The sequence below is a fragment of the Neomonachus schauinslandi genome, chromosome 9 (genome assembly GCF_002201575.2).
Source record: "Neomonachus schauinslandi chromosome 9, ASM220157v2, whole genome shotgun sequence".
NCBI lineage: Eukaryota > Metazoa > Chordata > Mammalia > Carnivora > Phocidae > Neomonachus > Neomonachus schauinslandi.
This window is the reverse complement of record NC_058411.1, coordinates 30885287-30901263: the sequence shown is the minus strand read 5'-3', so window position 1 is coordinate 30901263 and position 15977 is coordinate 30885287.

The window sequence follows — 15977 nt, the reverse complement described above, 5'->3', positions numbered from 1 at the left end:
AAAACACTACCGGAGAGCACGTAAGAAGTTGTCGGTCTTGGGAGGAAGGCAGTGTGAGCAGCTAGCAACCCCCTCTCTGAGCTGGGGAAATGGAAGGCACGGTCTGGGGACGGAAAATGACGGAGTTCTCAGGACCAGAGGGCAGAGCGCACACAGGTGGAGACGTCATCCCCACGTAGGAGAGGCCGACCGTATCTGAGCAGCTACAACAGGTGGTAAGGGTGCGAGAAGAGGGAAGATGGGGAACTTTGGGATAAAAAATCAGGCCACTCTTGAAGTTGCTCTGGGGATAATTAATGGCCAGGGTATGTTTCTCTGATACTTAGGGTCAGGTGGGAAAACGTTTTAGGAGCATTGTGCCAAGTCTCCACCTTTGTAGCCCCAGTCCTCAGGTCAGGTCTGCACAAACATCACTGCCCTTCGTTGCAAGGAGGCGAGGGGACGAGCATTTCACCAACTTCTCAAAGTCGCAGTGAGAGTAGCGGATACGTACAAGCGCTCCCCCTGTCGCAGGCAGAGTTCTGCGCACTCGTGTGTGTAAACCATGGAGCCACACAGCGGGCTCTACAAGGCCAGTGTTACTATCGCTCCGAGCTCCAATGCCCATATACTGACACTGAAGCACAAAGAAGTGGATTAACTTGCCCGAGGTGGGGCCGGGATTGAATTCAAACCCAGGCAGTTCTGTGGAAGTGATCTCCTCCCTGTGCTGTTCTCAGCCCAGCAGCCGGACACGGCCCGCCTCCCAAGGCCCTCACCGCCCTCCCTCTGCCTTTCAATCTCTGTTCCAACCAGTGAGCTTCAGGCAGAGGGAAAAGCAAGGTCATGGCAGGGCAATGACACACGGTTCACTGGGGGACACACTACAGACACGCATCCCAAAGACTGAGAAGTGCCCAGCGTGGTGTGGGGGAGGAGGCATTTCAGCTACACAGACTGTGATAGGAAATAAGTTCACAAAGCAGCAGGAGTTGCTCCCCCACAAGAAAAAAATACGTAAAAAGGAAAAACTACTTATTTCTGTGATAGGTACATCTTCTTTGTTACTGGAGAACGGGCAGAAGTGTGTCCATCAGGTAAGGAATGCTGGGGAAGGCAGCCTTGTCCACGTGGGGTCACCCGTGGGGTTACCTTTCTCTTGAAGACAGATGGGGGGGTGCAAAGGAACAATGCTTGGGGGGGAGGGCTGGCTTGAAGTGCTTTTGCCTCCGGTGGGGACAGGTGGATGGGAGGAGAGAAAAGGAATGTACAAGAAAGTTATTCCAAATTATACTCTCATTCCCACAGCCCCACCAGCATGGGGATTATCATTTAAAAAAAAAAAATACGCCAGTTGAAAGAAAATGGTATTGTTTTGATTCACACTTGTGTCATTATTCCTGAAGCTGAGTTTTGGAAGTATGGTTTGTCTACCCTTTATAAAAACAAAAGACATATTGAAAATTGTGCAAGTTGGGTGTTCAAGATGTCCATGTTTGAGATGAAAAGTCAAAACTCTAATTTCTCCTGTATAATTAAATAATGCATGATAGATGTATACATAGATACATAGCTAGTTCACTCCTGTCAGCTCCCTGGTGGTAGAGGAACATCTCAGGGACCATCCCATCGCATGCCAAGAGGTGAACAGCTATTGGGCATTTCAGATTTCCCATGATACTCCAGTGCCCCCAGCAAAGAAAATTTCACAACCTAGGAATGTCCTGAGCAGCCCATCTCGGGCAGCTTGAACTATTCCTGAGCCTGGGGTAGTAGATGACTCTCAACTTGGCAGGCCACTGCGGAGGGTTTGGCAAGGATGGACTTCCCCACACACAGCTTCCCTGGAGGAGCAAGTAACCCGCCTTCAGCAAAGGCAGCCTGTTTGCAGGGTAAGCCTGTGGGCCAGGGCTGAACATCTGGGGTGATTTGGGGTGTGTGAAGGAAGGACTATGACTCAACACAAACACCAAGCATGAGGGCTGCTATGACTTCTGGGGTGGTCCTGAAGCTCTTGAGGGTTCCAAAGACATAGGGACTTTTGGTGCCTTAGCCTGTCTATGGGATGGAAGGCCATCCCCAGTCCTGCTCCAAGCATTTATTTGTTCGTTCATTCAACAAACTTTTTTTTTTTAAAGATCTAAATCTACTTTATACAAAGCCTGGTGTTGGATTCCAGGGGCCCAACAGTGAATAAGACTCAGTCTTTGTCCTCAAATAGTTTGCAGACTAATAGGGAGAAAGATTAAACAGCTACCTAAAACTTAAGGCAGAACTTAAGGAATATCTAACCGTCCACCAGCATAGTGCCTGGGTGGTGAAGAGGGAGGAAGAGTTCATTTCTTAGGGGGTGAGTGAAGATTCCCCAGGGAAGGTGCCATTTATTTGACATCATGAAGAATGGATCTTGTTGCAATACTATAGGTAGGGAAGTAAGTGAACAAGGAGCTGTGGCGTGGGAAGTGTGAAGAGGACTTTTTAGGCCATAGAGACCCTGTAGGAGAAAAGTACCAGCTTATACAATTATGACTCATCCAAAATTGCCGTTTTGGCAGGTTAATAAAAAAGGTCAGATATGGGCAATTTCAACCTAATACATAGTTGTTTTAAGATCTGTCAAAATAAATAACCTTCTTCTTCCTTGACTAAACTTTAATTATTTTAATCACAAGAAAGAAATTTCAGCACACCCATAGACAAGTGCCTAGAGACTTCCTGTCCCAGAGTCTATTCTGCACACAAACAGAACACCGAGCAGAGGGGACTTTCTGGTCACAATCCACCAGCGCCAGGCCCCTGCCAGCAGGGGGTGTCTTCAGAAATCACAGGAGCGATTCAAGTCTCCAGCACATGGGCCAGTTCACTTGCTCTTTGGGGCGGACAACAGAAGGGAGACCCGCTGCCTGCAAACAGGTTTCTGCCAGCAACAGCCAGGTAGCAATTCCAAAGTTAAGAAGTGTTTTTGGTTTTTGGGTTTTTTTTGGTTTTTTACCCTTTTGAATTGTTTCCTTTAAGACAGAGATTAAAGGACGGTAGTTGCATCCAACTACAACACTCCTTTCTTGCCAAGTGCCTCTATTCATCATTAGAAACATTCAAAAATGATCAAGCTATCTTATAATAAAAGTAATACATGTTAAAACATCAGAGACGACATTTTCCACCTATGATACTGGCAGAAGGAAAGGTTTAAAAATACCAAGTGGGCGTGTAAAGTGTACATTCTCTTTGCAAGGCAATTTGGCAACAACAATCCAGTTACAGTGCAGTTCCTGGCCCTTCTCTTGCTGAACAAGTCTGTTCTAAAGCCATTCGGTCACAACATCAGAAAGGGAAACAAAACAGCAACGCTTCAGGGGCAGATTGGAATTGTAGGTATTTGTGATTGTAGGTATTTGAGAAAACACTCCTGGTTTTCTATCTACTTAAACAGATGCAGAAATAAATACAGACGTAGTGCATGCTCACATGTACACATACGCACAGATACTCCCTAGCTCTCTCCAGAGGGCTTGGCAACACTGGTACCTCAAGAGCCGTGAACACACCTGGAGTTCAGATCTTGGCTTTTAAATACAATTTTCCACTAAAAGGAACCAGGAGTCTTTGGAGAAATGGCTGAGTCCAAAGCCGAGGCAGGAAGATCATGTGGTGGGCCTGAAAGCAAGAAAGTGTTCAAAGAATGATGAGTATATGCCCAAAAGACTCCCACTTGGGGGCGCCTGGGTGGCTCAGTCGTTAAGTGTCTGCCTTCGGCTCAGGTCATGATCCCAGTGTCCTGCGATCAAGCCCTGCATCGGGATCCCTGCTTCTCCCTTTCCCACTCCCCCTGCTTGTGTTCCCTCTCTCGCTGTGTCTCTCTGTCAAATAAATAAACAAAATCTTAAAAAAAAAAAAAAAAGACTCCACTTGAAGTTTCCTCTACTGACTAAATCAGGAGCAACGTGAGCATCAAAGTAAATAGTGATGGTAATGGGTTCTAATCCATTGAATAAAACAGGAGACCATGAGTCCATATAGATAAACAGAAGCCTGATAGACACTACTTTAATCAAATGGGACAAATCAAAATCATGCACCACCTGATGGGATGCAAGGAGAGAAACCAGCATCATTTTCATGATGTTCCCACTGAAATGCAACCTAAATCCAAACATGAAAAAAATGAGACAATCCAAATTGAGTGATACAAAAGAACTGGCCTGTACTCTTTAAAATATCAGGGTCATGAAAGTCGAGGTTAGACTGAGGAATTGTTCCAGAATGAAGGACACAAAAGAGACTTGAATAAAAAGAAATGTAAGACATGACTTTAAACTGGACAAACGATATTATTGGAACTATCAGCAAAACTTAAATGGGGTGTAAAGATACCACATCCATGTTAATTTCTAGATTTGTTGCTTATATTGTGGTTTTGAAGGAGAAAGTCCTCGTTTGTAGGAAATACATGCTAAAGTCTTTGGAGGGGATTGGTCAATGTACTCCCAAATGGTTCAAGAAACAAAGTTGGTGATTGTTTCTAAATAAAATTATTTACTTTAAAAAAGATTGCAATATACCGTTTGACCTAGAAATTCTGATCTCAGGAATTTTTTCTACAGATATCCTTGTGCATATGTCAAATATCTTATGTGTACAGGCTAGTCACTGCAAGTGTCTAATAAAGCCCGAATTTAAAAAGAACCTAAATAATCACCAAAGTGGGGTTAAACACGTATGATACATGCAAGCACAAAACGGATACAGAAAAGAGAATAAAATAGCTCTGGACCAATCTACACAATACATTGTTGTATGGAAAAAGCCAAGTGCAGAACAAGTGTATGAATACTATCTTTGTGTACACAAAAGAGATACAAAGAAATGTGTCTAAGTGCATGTTTTTCTATGTACAGAGGATCCTTCCTGATCCAGGCAGCATTAGGTGCCTCTGGGAAGGGAGAGTCACTCGGAGGAAGGGTCATCTTTTACACCTTTTGTAATTTTGAATTTGGAAGCAAGTGAATGTATTACCTGTTTAATACATCATTTCTAAAAATGCAAAATGTGTGTTATCTGGGATTGGAAGGAATATTCACAAGAAAATTTGCCAATTTATGTGATCTTTGCTCTTGTTCCAAACAAGCAATCTGCCTTCCGGAAAGGAACACACAGCTCCTCGTAGGGCCATATTTAAGAACTATAAGTAGTATGCATTGCCTGTTATTTCCATCTTCCTTCCCTGAGAAAACAAAAATGATTTCTTGGGATCTTCAGTGTTATGCATTGGATTGTCTTCCCCCGAAAATGCATATGTGGAAATCCTATTTGGAGGTAGTGTTTTTAAAGAGGTAATTAAGTTAAAATGAGGTCATTAGGGCAGGTCCTAATCCCAAATGATTGGTGTCCTTATAAGCATAGGGAATTGGGACACAGACACATCCAGAGGGAAGACGATGTAAAGACATAGGGAGAAGACAGCATCCACAAGGCCAGGAGACAGGCCTGGGACACGCCCTTCCCTCACGGCCCTCAGATGGAACAGTCCCTGCTGCCCTCTTGATCTGGGACTTCTGGCCTCCACAACTGTGAAAAAATACATTTCTGTTGTTTGAGCCACCTGGGCAGCAGCCCTAGCAACCTAGGACATCCAGTCTCAAAATGGGGGTCTGACCAAGGCTCTCCCCGACAACAGTGACCTATCCAGGCAAAGAGGGAGTCAGGGAGGGAGGAGGCGAGGGAGGTATGTCAGTCAGCGCCCAGGTGGAGCGGGACTTTTTGTTTTAAGATTTTATTTATTTATTTATTTGACAGAGAGAGAGGGGGAGAGAGCACACAAGCAGGGGGAGCGGCAGGGAGAGGGAGAAACAAGCTCCCACAGAGCAGGGAGCCCGACGTGGGGCTCGATCCCAGGACCCCGGGATCATGACCTGAGCCGAAGGCAGACGCTTCACCCACTGAGTCCCCCGGGAGCAGGACTTTGAATGCCGTACTAGGGATGTGGACGTGGTTCCATAGGCAAGTGAAAGCTTTGTAAGGATTTGAAGACCGAATGATGTGCTCTGAACATAATACCTTAGAAAAGAACTTGGTGGACAGTGAGTTGGAGTGAGAGCCAAGCCGGAGACCACATGCTGATGAGAGAGGAGGAGGGGCAGGCCTTGGATGATTAGAACACAGGTGGGCTTGGGTCCGTCTGGAAGAAATGGGAGGAGTGCTCACCTGTTTGGGGCGATCATTCAGGTCAAGAGTTCTGAGCTCTGTGGTTGACTGTATGAAGAGAAACAGACAAAAGGGTCAGAAAGACTGTACATGTCTATGGCAAGGAGAAGAAAAGGGGGAAATAGGGAAATGAAGGAAAGCTTTGATTGGAAAGAGCATGTCAGGGGCCAGTGCGGAAGGTCAAGGAGTGTGGGACTGAGGAGCCAGGAGCCAGGGAAGAGTTCCTCACCCTTGTTTGGGGGGCTGGGTGGGGGAATAGAGCCAGGGAATTGCTTCTGGGGTGAAAATAGAAGTAGCTGGCGCCCATAGCAAGTTGTAGAGGGAGTTGAAGGAGTAAAGAACAGCCCGCCTGTGAGGGCAAAACCAGGTAAGCAGTGACCCAGCCCCTCCTACTTCTCCCCGTAGCTGCTTGAACACTGAGGCTGCAAAGGCAAACCGGGATTGGTGGGAGAGTGTGCAGAGAGAGGTTTCTTGGGGACACAGCCTCCGTGGCTCCACCGGGTCAGGGTGCTGGCTGGCTTGGTTCTTATATTCCTGGGATGGAGAGTCACAGTATTTCCAGAAACACAAGCACTCACCCACTCATGGGCCTGCACTGACACATCAGTGATTCACAAGTGTGGGTTGAGCACCTACTATGTGCCAAATTCTATGCTGGGCACTAAGAATACAGAGGGGCACAGATCCACATGGTTCCTACTGTGAGAACTGGTCTGGTCAGCCGGATCAGGAAGAGCTTCCTTGAGGAAGCCATGAGATGCAAAACCGCATAGGGATTAGCTAGGCAAGGAGGGTTCCACGTAAAAGGTCCAACACACCAGGAACCGTGAAGTAGGCAGAGCTGGGAGCCAGGAGCGTGGGGTGAGACCATGCTGCAGGGCTAGGCAAGTCTCCTTGGCCATGATCAAGACCTTGTCCATCACCTAAGAGCACTGAAGCCATGGAAGGAGTTTTGCAGGGAACTGAAATAATCTGGTGTGTCTCCAAAAGGTTCTTCTTATTCTGTTGCAAATGGGCAGAGGAAGGTAAGGGCAGGTGCAGAGAGATGAGTCAGCACCGAGCATCAAGAATCCCCTGGTCACACGATAGGAGCTTACTGAAATGTAGATTGGGATCCAGTAGGCCTGACCTGAAACCCTGTGTTTCTTTCTTTTTTTTTTTTTTAAAGATTTTATTTATTTATTTATTTGAGAGAGAGAATGACAGAGAGAGAGACAGAGAGCACATGAGAGGGGTAAGGGTCAGAGGGAGAAGCAGGCTCCCTGCCGAGCAGGGAGCCCAATGTGGGACTCCATCCCGGGACTCCAGGATCATGACCCGAGCCGAAGGCAGTCGCTCAACCAACTGAGCCACCCAGGCGCCCGAAACCCTGTGTTTCTAACACGTTCCCAGATGGTGCCCATGCTGCAGGTCCACAGGAGAAATGGGGAGAAATGGACAAATCTCAGACGTCCTTTGGAGGCAGACTCTTCAGTACTTGGCAATGGATAGGACACAGGGGGGCAGCGGGGAGAGGAAAATATTAAAACTGGCTCTCAGATTCTGGGTTCTCTGAGATGGGAAGACTGCAGAAGGAGCTGATGAGCCTGATGGACGTTAGCCACTGGAGATGTCAAGTTGGGGGTTGAAAACAGAGTCCCGGGAGCTGAAGTGGACTGACACCCTGTCTTCCCTCCCACAGCCACCGGTCTGCTCAGATAGCTGTCCTCACACTCAGGACACCCAGGCCGGCCTGCCCCAAATCACGACTGGGAGTCCTGCGCTCGCGGCCTTCCCAGGCAGGGCCTGCACTTGGCTCCCAGCGCTGGGCACCACCAGCCTCGCCCTCAACAGGCCACTCAAACTCGGAGGCGGGGAAGGGGGAAGGGCGAGCTGGGGTTGGCAGGACAGTTTGCAGGGGAGAGGATCCGATTTCCTCTGTGACAGAACAAAAGCCACTTTCTTTGGAAAGAACTTAAAGGAGTTGAACGTGTGATCCCCGCCTCGGATTTGCAGAGTCCCTTTAGCAGCCCCCAGGTGCGCAGCGAGCGGGGACGGCTCAGTCCGCTGGCGCCATCTAGCGTGCATGGGGTGGTGATGCTCTGCTGGTCAGAGAGGGGAGGCTTAGGCAGGCGGCAGGCGTGCGGTGGGGGCGGGGAGGGGGGAGATGGACTGAAAGGGGGAGATGCAGCCTGCAGCTGAGTCTGGGGCAGCTGCGGCCTCCTAGGGCAGCGGAGGGGGCAGGCGACTCAGGGGAGTTTCTGATCAATGAGTCTTGGGCTCTGTATTGTCTCCTAGGGCTGTCGGAACAGGTTGCCATAACTGGGTGGCTTAAAGCAACAGAAATTTATTCTCTCAGTTTTGGAGGCTAGAAGTTCAAAATCAAAGTGTCAGCAGGACCATTCTTCCTCTGAAGGCTGCAGAGGGGGAATCTCTCCTTGCCTCGCCTTGCTTCTAGTGCTACCAGCAGTCCTTGCTCTCTGATGGTTTATAGATCACTCCAGTCCCTGTGTCCACCTTCATGGTCTTCCCTGTGTGCCTGTGTCCAAATTTCCCTCTACTTATGAGGACTCCAGTATTCGGATTAAAACCTACCCAATCCAGCATGACCTCATCATAACCTGATTACATCTGCAAAGACCCTATTTCCAAATAAGGTCACCCTCACAAGGACTGGGGGTTCAAACTAGAGAGGATCATTTGGGGGACACGTGTCAATCCAGAAGTGACTCCTCTCATCCAACAGCTGTTCCCTCAGCATCTGCAAAGTGCCCGCCCGTGCTGGGGGCTGGGCTGCTGAGGCTGACTAGCAGACCTGTTCCTCCTCCCTTGAGGTTTTCACAGGTGGTTCTCTAAGTCTCCTCACTGATCTGCCGCCTCCTGGTTCACCCGTGACTCCTCAGCACCCAGAGTCTGTATTTCCTTGATGTAGGAAAGGAGGACGAAGAAGGGCAAGAGACAGGGAAGAAAGGCTGCAGGGATGAGGAGGAGGGGGTTACACAGGGGAAAGGGGTGCAGAGCAAAGGGCTAGAGCTTTGCTGAGCATGTGACGTTGGAGCTGGGTCTTGAAGCAAGAGGAATTTGCCAGGCAAGAAGGAGATAAACAAGGGTGAGGGGCCTTCTAGGCAGAGCTGAAAGTGTGCTCTGTGGCCTCGAGGGGTGACAGGGGCTATGATGTTGGGGAGCACGGGGGAGTCTGGTGTGGTTGGAAACGAGGGTGTGTGGATGGGGGGTTGCTGCCAAAGGGCATGGCCTGGAAGACAGAGGCTCTATGGGGAAGGGTTTTGAGGACCATCGTCATGGCTTTAAATACTATCCTGTAGGTGGAGAGGCACCATGGGGTTTTTTGGTTGTTTGTTTGTTTGTATCTTCGTGCATCACAACATTTTTTAATAGAACATGAGAACATAAATTACCAAAAAACAAACCCAGCCATCATCCATTAACCATAAATTGAAATACTATGCAGCTGTTACAAATGAGGGACTACAAACTTACATGGGGGTAACTATATGCTAAATTTTTTCAAAGTAATTTACTCATGTGACCACACTGTAAGAAAACACACACACACACAACTATACATGCATATATCCTCAAGCAAGTGGGTACAAACATTAAGAAATAACTAGACTGAGTAAATGGTTTAATAACTACGTAATTTTATGTTCTGTGAATATTTTGTATGCTAGAAGCAGGCATTAATGTTTTTATTTTATTTTTGGGTTTTTTTAAGTTTTTTTTTTCAGATTTTATTTTAGGGTGGGGGAGAGGCAGAGAGAGAAGGGAAGAGACCCTTAGGCAGACTCCCTGCGGAGCCCAGAGCCCCACACGGGGCTTGATCTCACGACCCTGAGATCATGACCTGAGCCAAAACCAAGAGTCGGATGCTTAACCAACTGTGCCACTCAGGCAACCCTTTTTTAAGTTTATTTTTATTTGTTTGTTTGTTTGTTTAATATCTATACCCAATGTGGGGCTTGAACTCAGGACCCTGAGATTAAGAGTCACATGCTCCACCAACTGAGCCAGCCAGGTGCCCCCCCACTTGGAGGTTTTAAAGTCGGCTCTAGGTGTCATAATTACCAGAGACTGTGCAGCAGGCCAAGAGGCATGACAAAGGGGTCCAGAGGGTCTTCTAGATAAAAATTGAAATATAGAGTTGCCCCCACTTTCTGGCAGGACTTAGTCCAGAATAAAACCACGTTGCCTTGAAACTTACCCAAAATACTTCACACAAGCGCCTCATAGCATTTTACTGAGGTGTGGCAGCAAGTACCAAGAAACCTGATCCGTGTTAGTTTAGGTGGGTCCCTTATAGTCTGGCTGTGGGCATCACCGTAGTTAAGGAAGTGTCTTTTAGTCCCTAGTGTGCTGAGTGTTGTTAAAAATGAATGAATGTTTAATTGTATCAAATCCTTCTTCTGCATCTAGTAAGATGGTAACACGTTTTTCTTTAATTTGTTAATGTAATGCATTGTATTGAATATTGATAGAATTTATTGCTATTAAACTATCCTTGTAGGGGCACCTGGGTGGCTCAGTTGGTTAAGTGTCTGACTCTTGATTTCAGTTCAGGTCATGATCTCAGGGTGGTGGGACTGGGTCCCACATCGGGCTCCATGCTCAGCTCGAAGTCGGCTTGGGATTTTGTCTCTGCCTCTCCCTTTGCCCCTCCCCTGCTCATGCTCTCTCTTACTCTAAATAAATAAGTAAAATCTAAAAAAAAAAAGAAAAACTATCCTATATCCTTGCTAAACCCTACTTGATTATGATAAGAACAAGAGAGTGTGTGTGTTTTAAAATACAGTTTTTAAAAAAAATTTATGCATCTATGCTCATCAGTGAAAATGGTCTATAATTTTTCTTGAACTTGTTTTCTATCCTAACTCCATAAAATGAAATAGCTAGCTTGCCTTTTTAGAAGTTTCTGAAACAGTTTGTAGGATATAGAGTTTATTGATTTCTTAACAGTTGGACAAAACTGACATATAAAAAACATAGGTGCTGGGTGTCTTTTGATGGGAGAGATTTTTGGTTACCGGTTTAATTTCCTGAGTGATTATTGATTTAGTTAGGTTTTCTGTTTTATTAATTTTGGTGGTTTTTTTCTATGAAGTTACCCATTTTAATATTTTTTCAAATTTGTGTAAAGTGTTTTGATATTTAAAATTTTATTATTTGTAATCATGTCCCCTTTTATATTTCTCAATTCCTAAAAATTGTTTACTTGTGTGACTTTCTCTTTTATCTTGATCAATATCACCAGAAGTTTATCTATTTCATTCGTTTTGTTTATTTTAGATTTATTTATTTATTTATTTATTTATTTATTTATTTATTTAAAAGATTTTATTTATTTATTTGAGAGAGAGAGAATGAGAGAGAGAGAACACATGAGAGGGGATAGGGTCAGAGGACGAAGCAGACTCCCTGCCGAGCAGAGAGCCTGATGCGGGACTCGATCCAGGGACTCCAGGATCATGACCTGAGCTGAAGGCAGTCGCTTAACCAACTGAGCCACCCAGGCGCCCTATTTTAGATTTATTAACATATTAATTTATATACAGTAAAATGCACCCCTTTTAGTTTTTACTTTTGACACTCATACAATCATGTAACCACCACCACAATCAAGAAATGTTCCATCTCCCCACGAAATTTCTGTGTTTTCCTTTGTAGCCAACCCCTCCCTCGCCATAGCTCCTGGTAACCATTGATCTGCTTTGTGTCTTTACAGTTTTGCTTTTTACAGAATGTCGTAAAAATAGAACCATACATAGCTTTTTGAGACTGGCTTCTGTTACTTCAGCATAATACATCTGACTTTATCCACTTTATTACATGTATCAGTAAGTCCTTCCTTTTTATTGCCAAATAGTATCCCATCACATGGCTCTACCAGTTTGTTTATTCATTCACCGGCTGAAGGATCTTTGGTTGTTTCCATTACTGACTAATGACATCAAACATCTTTTCATGGGCTCCCTTACCATCCATTTGTCTTCTCTGGGAAAATGTCTGTTCAAATCTTTTCCCCCTTTAAAAATTTTGGATAAATAAAATCTTTAAAAAAAATAATAAAAATTTTGGTTATTTTGTTTTCTTTATATATATACATATATATGAAGAAAAATATATTTATATTTTAATTTATATATTTCTATATTAATCTATCCATTATTATAAATTATTAATTTAATAATTAAATCATATATTATTAATTTATTAATCAAATATATTATATTTATATATTATATAATAATTTAATTTATATATTAATATATTTTAAAATATATTTTTAAAGTAGGCTCCACATCCAGCATGGAGCCCAATGCGAGACTTGAACTCACCACCCTGAGATCAACACCTGAGCTGATAATCAAGAGTTGAACACTAGAGCACCTGGGTGGCTCAGGTGGTTAAGCCTCGGACTCTTGATTTCTTTTTTTTTTTTTTTTTTTGAAGATTTTTTTTTTTTTTTTCACAGAGAGAGAGAGAGAGAGACAGCGAGAGAGAGAGCACAAGCAGGGGGAGTGGGAGAGGGAGAAGCAGGCTTCCTGCCAAGCAGGGAGCCCAATGCGGGGCTCGATCCCAAGACTCTAGGATCATGACCTTGAGCCGAAGGCAGACGCTTAACGACTGAGCCACCCAGGTGCCCCTGACTCTTGATTTCTGCTCAGATCATGATCTTGGGCCTCACATGGGGCTCCACGCTCAGCATAGTCTGCTTGGGATCTTCTCCCTCTCCCTCTGCCCCTCCCCCTGCTTGCACATGCACTCTCTCTCTCTCAAATAAATAAATCAATCTTTAAAAATAAATAAATAAAGTTAATAACTTAAAAAACTAGTTTTGGGGTTTGTCAATCTTTCCCTTTCTATGGTTTTATTGTTGCTTTCCATTTCATTAATTTATTATCTAATTTTTAAATTTCCTTCTTAATTTGGGCTTACTCTGTATTTGTTTTTGCCTTCATGAGTTGAACACACTTATTTGTTTCCATTCGTTTTTCAATAAATCTATTTAAGGCTACACATTTCCTCTAAATGCCACTTTAGTTACATCTCACAAGATTTGATTAGTAGTACAGCTGACCCTTGAACCACGCAGGGGTTAGAGGTATTGAACCCCACCCCATGCACATATAACTTTTGCCCCCCCCCAAAAACTTAACTAGTATACCCTACTGTTGACCAGAAGCCTTACTGATAACATAAACAATTGATAAACACACATTTTGTATGTGTATTACATACTATATTCTTAAAATAATTTAAGCTAGAGAAAAAAATGTTAATAAGAAAATCACGAGAGAGGGCACCTGGGTGGCTCAGTTGGTTAAGCAACTGCCTTCAGCTCAGGTCATGATCCTGGAGTCCCGGGATCGAGTCCCACATCGGGCTCCCTGCTCAGCGGGGAGTCTGCTTCTCCCTCTGACCCTCCTCCCTCTCATGCTCTCTGTCTCTCATTCTCTCTCTCTCAAATAAATAAATAAAATCTTTAAAAAAGAAAAGAAAATCATAAGAGAAAAATACATTTACAGAATTGTACTATATTTATTAAAAAAAAAAACCCATGTATAATTGGACTCACGAAGTTCAAACCCATGTTGTTCAAAGGTCAGCTGTACTTCCATTGCTCGGTTCTAAATAAGTGTAATTTCACCTTTAACCATGAGCTATTTGGGAATAAATTGTTAAGTTCTCAAATGTGGATTAAAGATACTTTTTAAAAAAATTGTTGCTTTTTAATTGCATTGCATTTAGTAGAGACAGCGATTAGTATAACAGACTATTTGAAATACATTGAGATTTTCTTTGTGATCTTATAACTGGTCAATATTTGTGATGCTCCTTTCACATGTGAAGTAATGTATGCTCTCTATTTTTTTTGTGCAAGTTTCTATATCCAAGCAAAAATACTTTGAATGGTGCCTAGCATGTAAGTTCTTAGTAACTCTGAGCTAATAGTATTACTATCTTCTATTTTCCCTTTTTTTTTCTGCATGATCTATCCATTTATGATAGAGGCTGTTAGAATCTCCCACCAGGCCTAGGCATTTGTCTATTTCTTCTTGTCATTATGGTCCTTCTTGCTTTCCACAATTTGAGGCCATTTTATCAATTATCTATGACTGTATAACAAATTTCCCCCCCCCCCCCCCCCAAACTTCATGGCTTAAAACAACACTACACTTGTATAATCTCACAGCTTCTGAGTCTGAGATTCAGAAATGGCTTAACTTGGTGGTTCTGGTTTGGGGTCTCTCTGTGGGGCCACTGTCCTCTGAAGGTGTGCCCAGGGCTGGAGGACTGGTTCCAAGCTCACCCACATGGTTGGCAGCTCTGTGCAGGCTCTCTCCCTGCTGACCCCTCCCGGGCTGCTGGAGTGTCCACATGGCACGGCAGCTGGCTTTCCCCAGAGCAAGTGATTCAAGAGTGTGTGAGGCAGAAGCTGTGATGTCTTTTATGATGTAGCTTTGGACACCACATTCCATTACTTCACCACATGCTAGTCGTTAGAAGTGAGCTGCTAAGCTCAGCCCATATTCAAGGCGGGGGAGTTAGGCTCCATCTTTTGAGGGAGAGGGGGTTAAAGAATCTGTGTGCATATTTAAAAAAGTGATTTGGTTATGTTATTCGATCTACCAAGATTTATGCTGTCCTCTTTTGTTAATGGCATATTCCTTTATTATGTACTTTTCCTCTTCATCTTTTATTAATTTTTTAAATACCATATGGTTTATTTGCCTATGTTATGTTGCTAAGTCAGTCTTTCATCCCTTTATTTTCAATTTTTTTTTTGGTTTTGTTGTAGGTCTCTCTCATAAATAGCGTTTTATTGGATTTTTAGGACTTTGATCTGATACATCTTTTAATATCTGAGTTTATTATGTTTGTCTTTCTTATAATGATTAATACATTTGGATTTATTTCCACTATCTCACTTTGTATTATCTTATTACTATTCTTCCCTTTTACTTTGTCCTCTTTTTGTCTGGATTGAAAATGTTACCAATTTTCTATAATCTCTATTTTTTTCTTGTCTAGTTGGGAAGCCATGAGATGGTATTTCCATTCTTTTAGAGGTCACCACATTTTTCTTTAAAAAAATTGAAGTTATTATTTCCATTCTCCCAAATATTTCGTAGACCTTTGCCTGTCTTGAGATTTTTAAAAACTCTACTTCTATTATGCATTTCTAATTCTATTGCTTTGTCATCAAAGAATACAGTCCAAATGGTAAGGATCCTTTCGGATTTGTAGCTTTATGGCTTTACTATGTTGTTTTAAATGTTGCATCTCATAAAAAGAATGTGCATTTATCTTCTCCAGGTACAGGGGATTATGGATAGCTAATAGCTCATTAATTCCACTGCTTGACCATAGAGGAGTGTGGTGATACTTCAGATTACAATTGTTGACCTACCAATTTTGCTCTGAATTTCTGTCATCTGTTGCTTGCCCCATGTCAAGATGCTCCCCTGCGCTATCACAGACACATAGCATATTTATTTTTCAGTGCGTTTATTTAATTTTAATGCCAAGCTCTGTTCTCACTTGTTCCAGGTTGGGATAGTCTGTTGCTCAGGCATAGTCCTCTTTCTTTCTTTCTTTTTTTTTAAGATTCCATTTATTTATTTGACAGAGAGAGACACAGTGAGAAAGGGAACACAAGCAGGGGGAGCGGGAGAGGGAGAAGCAGGCCTCCCACCAAGCAGGGAGCCGGATGCGGGACTCGATCCCAGGACTCTGGGATCATGACCTGAGCCGAAGGCAGACGCTTAACCAACTGAGCCACCCAGGTGCCCCAT